Source organism: Erpetoichthys calabaricus, chromosome 2, assembly GCF_900747795.2.
Source record: "Erpetoichthys calabaricus chromosome 2, fErpCal1.3, whole genome shotgun sequence".
Lineage (NCBI taxonomy): Eukaryota > Metazoa > Chordata > Cladistia > Polypteriformes > Polypteridae > Erpetoichthys > Erpetoichthys calabaricus.
In genome coordinates this window covers 268,528,547-268,538,512 of record NC_041395.2, presented here as the reverse complement: position 1 = coordinate 268,538,512, position 9,966 = coordinate 268,528,547, and the positions used below count along the sequence as shown (strand labels likewise).

Sequence of the window (9,966 nt, the reverse complement as noted above, 5' to 3'; positions counted from 1 at the left end):
TCAGGAGTTAAAAGCTTTGTGAAAAGCGAGGTATTAAACCGCTCAACCATCGCATGTGTCGCAATGGGCCCAAGGTAAAGTTGGGTAGTCTCAAGATGCAAATTGGCACACATAAATTAATTTATAGAAAAGAGCAACTGCAGTCTGGATGGGAAATCAGGATGGGAGAACTGAAGAGTTTAATCAGTGAGAAGTCTATACTCTTTTTTTGGTTTTCAATACTTACTCACCAGGCTAAACGTACAGATTTACCTGAAGCTGTCTGCGTGCTGTGACGGGCGGCCTCAACCTTTACCTGGCCGGGAAGCCAGCTGGATGGAATGACTGGGGGAGAGGGCTTCTGAGAGACACTACCTCCCCATGGACACTAGAGGGCAGCCCTCCTGGATGGCTGTGGCACCACGGATTCCTGCAGGGCACGCTGGGACAGTTTGGTACAGCCCTGCTGGATTTTGTGGGGGCTGCCAGGGGGAGCTGCAGAGCCCTACAGTGGACTTTGATTCCAGGTAATACTGATGAGCCACCTGGAGCACCCCCAGGAGTAGAATAAAAAGAGCCACCTCACTCTATTTGAGGAACCAGAGTCGGGAGGAAGTGGACGAAGCTTGCCGGGAGAGGAGTGAAGAAGGAAACAAAGAAAGAAAGAATGAGTGCTTTTGTCTTGTGGACATTGTGCACTTGTGGGGAGTGAAGAAAGTGTTTCTCCACCAATAAATAAAAGTGCACTCTGTGTCAATTCATGTCGTGCCTCTCTGTGTTGGGGTTAGGGCAGCTGTATGCACCCCGGTGGTCCACAGTGTTCATAAAGAAGCAAATACAAAGATGGAAACACTCAAGTGCCATTTGTACACTGCCTAAGTGAGAAGGTGGAACGTGAATGTAGTCACGTCACATAGCCTTCATACGGAGTACATCAGGATGGACGAGAAAATTTCAAAAAGCCAAGAGTGGCTGAAAACCAAGCACCACTTAGCATCCAGCCAACCTATCAGTTATATTGGGGTAGAGAAGAAACAGCCTGCCTTTCCTCGCCATAAGCCCCTGACACAAGTGCCACTGCAGTTACTCTGACCTTCCATGCTTGATTTTGAAAAAAGGACTAATTTGTTTATAATATTTAAATCATACAAAACTCACACTGCATGTCTGCAAGTTCATTTCTTAGTTTTGTCAGAAAATAAACAAACATCTATACTTACTGAAGCTGACATTTCAGTGTCATCCATGGCATTACAATTAAGAAGTGGAGCATAAAAATGAAACAACCGTTGTCAACTCGTTACTGTCCTCTGAATAGCTGTGCCTGGACTGCAACCTGCCATCTACACTCTGCTGCTGCTACACACACAGACACACACATCTGGGCCCCGTTTTTATCAAGCATCTCCGAATGACTCCTACAAGGCACTGAGTGTGTAAAAGTATCTCATTCTGTCCACACCTGTTCAGAGACAGGAACAGAAGCATAAATTGTTAAACTGCCATTTGCCTTCTTTAGGAAATGGACAAAGCAGCCCACTTTCCTCAATAGTAGTAGTAGTAGTACGAAGGTTAGATGAAATGGAAACACTTCAAATCACTTATTTTATAATTTTGTTTTTATAAATATATTCACTGATGCAATGTTTTAATGTAAGTTGACATATTTTAATCAACACAGGCAAAGTCACATATTACAATTTATTAAATCAGAATGGAAGAAGCTAAATAATTTAATGTAGTCCCTGCATAGTTAAAAGTAGAACATATATACAAATATAAACTATATATTAGATGAAACAGTAACGTCTTTGACTGGCACAGTCAGTGGTTGGCTAAGAAAATATCTACAATTATTTAGTCTCACATTCTTTTTTACCTTTGTAAAGGTGTAAAGTAATGAAGAAGCAATTCTTAGCAAACTGTATGCATGATCGAAGGATTCACTGGCATTTTCTCAGACAAAAAAAACAATGACCATTCAAAAACATCTGTTTTGCCATAATAAATTAATTTCTTCTTTCAAATATTTCTCTCTTTTTTTTCTTTTTAAAGCTTAGGATTTTATTTTGTATGTCACATCAGTGCAAATCATTTGTAGGCATTTCCAAGATTTCCGTTTCTCTGCTCACAAGTCCTCAGGAAAGTCTCGGACTGATTAGAAGTGTGACGCTTAAAAACCAGGAAGATTGTTTAATGGATTTTCAAAAGATTTGTTCTTTTCTCTAGTCCACTTTCAGTGAAGGCAATCTTTTTTTCATTTCTTTTGTAGTGAATTGTTTCTGAATTCAAAACACCTTGCTTTCCTCTTCAACTGTAGAATGACCTAAGTATAAAAAAATAAATGAATACATCAAATGCATGTGAAAAGTGGTGAATCAAATATGTTTTGTTTGTAAAGTCAGTAGTAAAAACACATAGAAAGTGGACCAGCAAGCCAACAGTGGAGCTTCAGGACTGCTTTGCCTGTACAGACTGAAGTACCTTCAATACTGCCACCTCCAATATACACAAATACACTGATGCTGTAACTTCATATATTAGTGTTTGTGAAGATGTTTGCATTCTAACAAAAACAATTATGAAATTTAGCAATGATAAACCTTGGTTCACCCCAGAGTTCAGATAACTGTGCCAGGACAAAGAATGTGCTTTCGGATCTGGCAGTCATAAGGAATATATGAAAGCCAACTATTGTGGAGAAAGGGATCAAAGGTGTGAAAAGAAAGTACTCATAAGCTCCAGAAACAACTGTCTGGAAATTACAGCACAGTCTTGAGAGTCCTTAAGCAGGTTACTAACTACAAGAAACAAACATCAGACAGTTCTGCTGATCCCAGTCTGGCTAATCAGTTAAAACAGTTTTACAGTCACTTTGAAAGAAAATGTGATATAAATATACCTGATGGTCTCAATGTTACTATTCTACTGTACACTCCTCTTCTCAGCTTCCCCACCTGTCATTAGTGCAAAGACGCCTGCAGCTTATTCAAAAAGCAAAATATTAAAAAAACTGCAGGTCCGGACCTTATTTCCCATTCTATACACAGGCACTGTGCAGACCAGTTGTCTACAGTACTTGCAGACATTTTCAACCAATCTCTGGATCTGTACACTGTTTCAGCCTGCTTCAAAAGTCCACCATCATTCTAGTATAGCACAGAAATCAAAGGTCAAATGCCCATATGACTAGAGACCAGTAGTTTTAACCTTGGTGGTAATTAAGACCTTTGAATGCCTTATTCTGAATTACCTCAACAATACTAAAAAAAAAAAAAAAAAAAAAAACCTTTCTGGACCCATTTCAGTTTGCATACAAAGCCAACCGGTCACTGCATGATGCAATGAATTTAGGCCTGAAATTTATTTACCAACACCTTGATAAGCCAGGGGCATATGTGAGGATCTTGTTTGTGGACTTTAGTTCTGCTTTCAAAACAATCATCCCATAGCTCCTAGATAAGAATCTCTCACCTAGTTCAGCCTGAATAGTTCAATCTGCCACTGGATCACAGACCAGGAAACAGTATGTGTGGTTGGGCACATGTATGTCTGGCCCATTAACCCTTAGTACTGGTGTACCACAGGGATGTGTCCTTTCCCCACTACTCTTCTCACTTTATACAAATGACTATACATCTGGCAATTCATCAGTCACATGTCTTAAATTTTCAAAAGACATAACACTAAAAGGCCTCATTTCACACAATGAGTCCACATACAGACAAGAGGTAGAAAATCTGTCATTGCAGTGCAGCCATAATAATCTGGACCTTAACATTAAAAAAAACTCAATATTGGTCCAGTTCTACACAGCCATCACAGAGTCCATTCTGACCTCATCTATAACTGTCTGATTTAGTTCTGCCTCTGTTTAGGCAAAGGCCAATCTGCAACACATCATTAGACCCTGTGAAAGGATCATAGGCTGTAACTTACTGCATATTGAAGTCCTATGAGTCATGGGTAAGGAAGATGGCCGCAAAGATCATTGCTGATCCGACTCACCCAGGGCATCACTTAATAATAATAATTCTTTACATTTATATAGCGCTTTTCTCACTTTTCCAAATATTTCCCTTTGGCAAACATCTTTGTGCAGTGAAAGCTAAAACGACACGTCACCTTCCATGTGTAGTTATTCTTACTAAACAGGTCTGAGCTTCTACTCGGCATCTATGTACACCCGCACACTAGACTGCCTAGACATTTTAATCCTACTATCTCTTTACTTTTTATTGCCCTTGCATACTGCATCACATTTCATCATTTTTTATCATTTTATACTTATCTTTTGTATTTGGTGTTCTCCTTGTATGTTGCAATAATACTATCAAGACAAACTTCTAGTACACATTAGTGTACCTGGCCAATAAAGTGAATTCGGATTCTGAATTTAAAGAAGCGTTTCATCTTGTGAAGAAAGGTACTCTGCATATAAACATGGTTCTTTGGGCTTTGAAAAAGGTTCCTTATGTATGGACAAACAGAAACCTTTAATGTATACTAGTCTACCAAGCAGGATGCTGAAAGATCAAGAAAACCTGGACCTAGCATGTATTACTGTATGCTGCAAGAATTCTTTAAAATAATGAAAGCATTAGTATTTCACAACTCTTTTATCAAGTATTCATGGCTATTTATGAAACAGATTATGGCTTAATGCGGCCTGCATCATCAGTATTCAAAACATGTTATGTACAGGTATATCCGAAAGTGATTGTTAATTTTCACAATGAAAGTCTTTAGCATGCGTTTCATATGTAGATTCTATGCATAAATTCAACTTTTTCAGCTGGCATTCAAATGCCTCCCTAGTGGTTGTCGTGTTTATGCACAGCAACACACTGCAGCCAATAAGCTATAGGTACAGCGATCCCCCATCTATCGCTGAAGTTACGTTTCAGACCCATCAGCTATAGGTGAAAATATACGATATAGAAACACTATATAAATAAACATTTTTTATAGTTTAAGTCTTAAAATACCCCTCCCAGATGCTTTAAACACATGTAAACTTATTAAATCACACTTTGTAAACACATATGATATGTGGATGTCGGGCTAAGGATATAAGTAACATCTCTATTATAAAAAAAAAAATCTTCACAGGGAGACGAGGTGTTATCTTCTCAGAAGACAATCTGACATCTCGTGAGACAGGACAGCTGCTGTGTACATGCTTTTAAATGATCGATGCGCAGAGTGACAAGCAGAACAGGCATCTTGGCAGAAGCAGCACAAGGCCAGTAGCTGATCCGTCCACTTCTGCTTAGTGTGTGTTCAGCTCCCCCCTTCACAACCCGAGCGGGAGAGACGCGAAGTGGCAGGAGAGTAGCGCGCCCCTGGGGCGGGGTGGGGGGTAGTTGAACGAAGTGATCGAGACCAGATCATCTCGAAGACATACAGTTAGGTCCATAAATATTTGGACAGACACAACATTTTTCTAATTTTGGTTCTGTACATTACCACAATGAATTTTAAATGAAACAACTCAGATGCAGTTGAAGTGCAGACTATCAGCTTTAATTCAGTGGGGTGAACAAAACGATTGCATAAAAATGTGAGGCAACGAAAGCATTTTTTTTTAACACAATCCCTTCATTTCAGGGGCTCAAAAGTATTTGGACAATTGACTCAAAGGCTATTTCATGGGTAGGTGTGGGCAAGTCCATTGTTATGTCATTATCAATTAAGCAGATAAAAGGCCTGGAGTTGATTTGAGGTGTGGTGCTTGCATGTGGAAGATTTTGCTGTGAACAGACAACATGCGGTCAAAGGAGCTCTCCGTGCAGGTGAAAGAAGCCATCCTTAAGCTGCGAAAACAGAAAAAACCCATCCGAGAAATTGCTACAATATTACAAGTGGCAAAATCTACAGTTTGGTACATCCTGAGAAAGAAAGCAAGCACTGGTGAACTAGGCAACGCAAAAACACCTGGACGTCCACGGAAGACAACAGTGGTGAATGATCGCAGAATCATTTCCATGGTGAAGAGAAATCCCTTCACAACAGCCAAGCAAGTGAACAACACTCTCCAGGGGGTAGGCAAATCGATATCCAAGTCTACCATAAAGAGAAGACTGCATGAAAGTAAATACAGAGGGTGCACTGCAAGGTGCAAGCCACTCATAAGCCTCAAGAATAGAAAGGCTAGATTGGACTTTGCTAAAGAACATCTAAAAAAGCCAGCACAGTTCTGGAAAAACATTCTTTGGACAGATGAAACCAAGATCAACCTCTACCAGAATGATGGCAAGAAAAAAGCATGGAGAAGGCATGGAACAGCTTATTATCCAAAGCATACCACATCATCTGTAAAACACGGTGGAGGCAGTGTGATGGCTTGGGCGTGCATGGTTGCCAGTGGCACTGGGACACTAGTGTTTATTGATGATGTGACACAGGACAGAAGCAGCCGATGAATTCTGAGGTGTTCAGAGACATACTGTCTGCTCAAATCCAGCTAAATGCAGTCAAATTGATTGGCCGGCATTTCATGATACAGATGGACAATGACTCAAAACATACAGCCAAAGCAACCCAGGAGTTTATTAAAGCAAAAAAGTGGAAAATTCTTGAATGGCCAAGTCATTCACCTGATCTTAACCCAACTGAGCATGCATTTCACTTGTTGAAGACTAAACTTCAGACAGAAAGGCCCATAAACAAACAGCAACTGAAAGCCACTGCAGTAAAGGCCTGGCAGAGCATTAAAAAGGAGGAAACCCAGCATCTGGTGATGTCCATGAGTTCAATTCAGGCTGTCATTCCCAGCAAAGGGTTTTCAACTAAGTATTAGAAATGAACATTTTCTTTCCAGTTATTTAGTTTGTCCAATTACTTTTGAGCCTCTGAAATGAAGGGATTGTGTTAAAAAAATGCTTTAGTTGCCTCACATTTTTATGCAATTGTTTTGTTCACCCCACTGAATTAAAGCTGAAAGTCTGCACTTCAACTGCATCTGAGTTGTTTCATTTAACATTCATTGTGGTAATGTACAGAACCAAAATTAGAAAAAAGTTGTCTCTGTCCAAATATTTATGAACCTAACTGAACAACCTTAAGGAGCAAAGCCCGTGAGAGAGTGACTTTTGCACATCACGCCCTATTCACAAACAATTTAAAACAAGTTTACTGACATCTAACCTCGCAGTTGTTGGAATGCTTTTCACAGGCAAACTTCAGGTGCTCCCAGCTCTTAAAAAAACGACATGCAGAACACGCAGCTTGCCAGCACTGATCCAAGCACTTCTCCTTAGCGTGCATTCAGCCCTCACACCATACCCACTGGGAGCCCCCTAGTAATAATAATAATAATCATAATAATAATAATAAATCCGCAATATAGCGGGGGGCACGATAGCTGAACCGCGATATAGTGGGGGATCACTGTAGTTTGAAAATGGGCTGCTATAATGACCCAAGAAGAGAAAGTGAAAAAGATGGAGAGACGCTGCACTACTATAAAAATGTTAGTGTTTTAACCAGATGCAAAATATGGAACCGTCTCACAAAAGCAGTGCTATCTTAATTTCAGATATGCAGTTGCATTCACATTTTAATGCTGCACAGGAGTCCAAGCCGGCTGCCCGTTCTACTGCTCCTTTCCTGACTGCTGACAGTGCCCTACACAATACTTGTCTTTTTTTTTTTTTTTAATTGATTGTTATTTGTAAATAGAAAATGTATTTGCATTTCCAAACATTTTCAAACATGATGACAATCAGTTTCTGACAAACTCCAAATGTGGTCTCTGTGCTCCATCACCAGCACAATTACAGTTCATCCGTTTTAATGAGGTCAGGTGCCATCAATCGTGACAGACAATGATGCCAGTGTAAACGGATGTACTTTGCTTTAGCAACACATTTTCACCCTGGGTCTGGACTGCCACTCTATCTCGACTTTATCTGCTAACCAGGGCACCCTTTACAAGTGGCCTTTCAAACCCCAAGATGCAGTGTATCAGGCTTCACAGAGGCGCTCTTTAGCTAAATCTACGGAGTAAGATCGCTGTCAAAAATAACTTGTAATAACTTACATGAAATTTATATTTCATATACGTGAATAGTGTTGCGCGTTTCAAAATTACACTTCTGCTTCTAAAAATTACAATTCTCAAGTGTGTTAACGTGTTATTACATAACTACAGTTCATGGGCTATGAACCAGGGTAATATTACAGTAATCCCTCGCTGTATCGCGCTTCGACTTTTGCGGCTTCACTCTATTGCGTATTTTATATGTAAGCATCTCTAAATATATAACGCGGATTTTTCGCTGCTTCGCAGGTTTCTGCGGACAATGGGTCTTTTTACTTCTGGTACATGCATCCTGAGTTGGTTTGCCCAGTTGATTACATACAAGGGACGCTACTGGGTGATGGCTGAGAAGCTACCCAATCAGAGCACGAAGTTAAGTTCCTGTGTGCTGATTGGCTCAGCGACAGAGCACCGAATTCAATTCCGCTGCGTTAACCAGGAAGTCTTGTCTCGCTCATTCAGCATCAACGTGTTTTGCTGTGTAAAGAGTTAACCGTTGTGCTCTTTTTTGTTTATCTTTGTGCATAGTCAAGCCCTTCGTTATGGCTCCAAAACAATCTGCTCCTGCCACTGCTTCAGGGGCCGTGCCCAAGCGCAAACGGAAGATGCTAACGATTGCCGAAAATGTAAAAGTTTTGGATATGTTGAAGGCAGGGAACAGCTACACCACTGTAGGACGCCATTGCGGCATCAATGAGTCCACGATTCTTTTTATTTAAAAAGGAGGAAAAGCATATAAAATCTACGGCCACAGTGTCCTTTAACCAGGGAGCAAACCGAGTTGTAAGTGGATGTAATAAGGCGGTAGTCCGGATGGAATCTGCTTTAGGGATTTGGATTGATGACTGCCGGAAGAAGAACAACGGCGGTGCTACACAGTCGCCTGAAGAGGCTCCTTTAGAAGAGCTGTAAGCTCTCCTTTGTTGTGCAGTAAAATTAAACTCATCGTTATCGGACAAGTCATCGTGTCATTGTTGGTGAGAAACCATAATTAATTTTCTACGTACAGTACTTACTACATGTACATAGTTTAGTGTCACTGTACACACATTTTACTGTATACAATTTTTCTTGCATTGTACGTATTTATTGCTGGTGGCCTGTCTGTCATAATGGCTGTAACATATGTGATATCGGAGACGCTCGATATCTTTAAAATAATATATAGGTTTTACTGTATATAAACAGTGTGTTTACATACATCATTTCAACGAATCTTACCTAATATCTAAGATAATACAAAGGGTTTATGCTGTATAATTGTGCGGGAAATGTTTATAATAGTGTGGAAGAGTTTATAAGGGCTAAAAATATATAAAAATAACCATATAACCATATGGTTTTTACTTCGCGGATTTTCACCTTTCGCGGGGGGTTCTGGAACGCAACCCCCGCGATCGAGGAGGGATTACTGTAGTTTATTTCATATAAGTTATGGTGCTTTGATGCACAGCTTTAACAGTGTGAAGATTTGCATTGTAATGCATTAACTGTTTTTAAGACGCATTTCCACATTATTTTGTATTAATGTGGACAGCAGACCTCAGTGGTGAAGTCTGCGGTAGAAGCGATGGATGCATTCAACATGGAGGTGGGATTACATCAGGGATCAGTTCTGAGCCCTTTCTTATTTGCAATGGTGATGGACAGGTTGACAGACGAGATTACACAGGAGTCCCCGTGGACTATGAGGTTTGCTGATGACATTGTGATCTGTAGTGATAGTAGGGAGCAGGTTGAGGAGACCCAGGAGAGGTGGAGATATGCTCTAGAGAGGACAGGAATGAAGGTCAGTAGGAACATGACTGAATACATGTGTATAAATGAGAGGGAGGCCAGTGGAATGGTGAGGATGCAGGGAGTAGAGTTGGCGAAGGTGGAGGAGTTTAAATACTTGGGATCAACAGTACAGAGTAATGGGAATTGTGGAAGAGAGGTGAAAA

At 40.4% G+C, this 9,966-nt stretch overlaps 1 protein-coding gene across 1 annotated transcript in view; it reads right to left on the bottom strand.

Annotated features, from left to right (window-relative positions):
* Positions 1-1,622: 1,622 nt before the first annotated feature.
* dnajb12a (DnaJ heat shock protein family (Hsp40) member B12a) overlaps positions 1,623-9,966 on the bottom strand; it is a 59,973-nt gene continuing 51,629 nt past the window's right edge. Inside the window, exon 9 of the mRNA XM_028795512.2 lies at positions 1,623-2,305. The gene's annotated coding sequence lies outside the window, so the exon portion shown is untranslated. The remainder of the gene's footprint in view (positions 2,306-9,966) is intronic.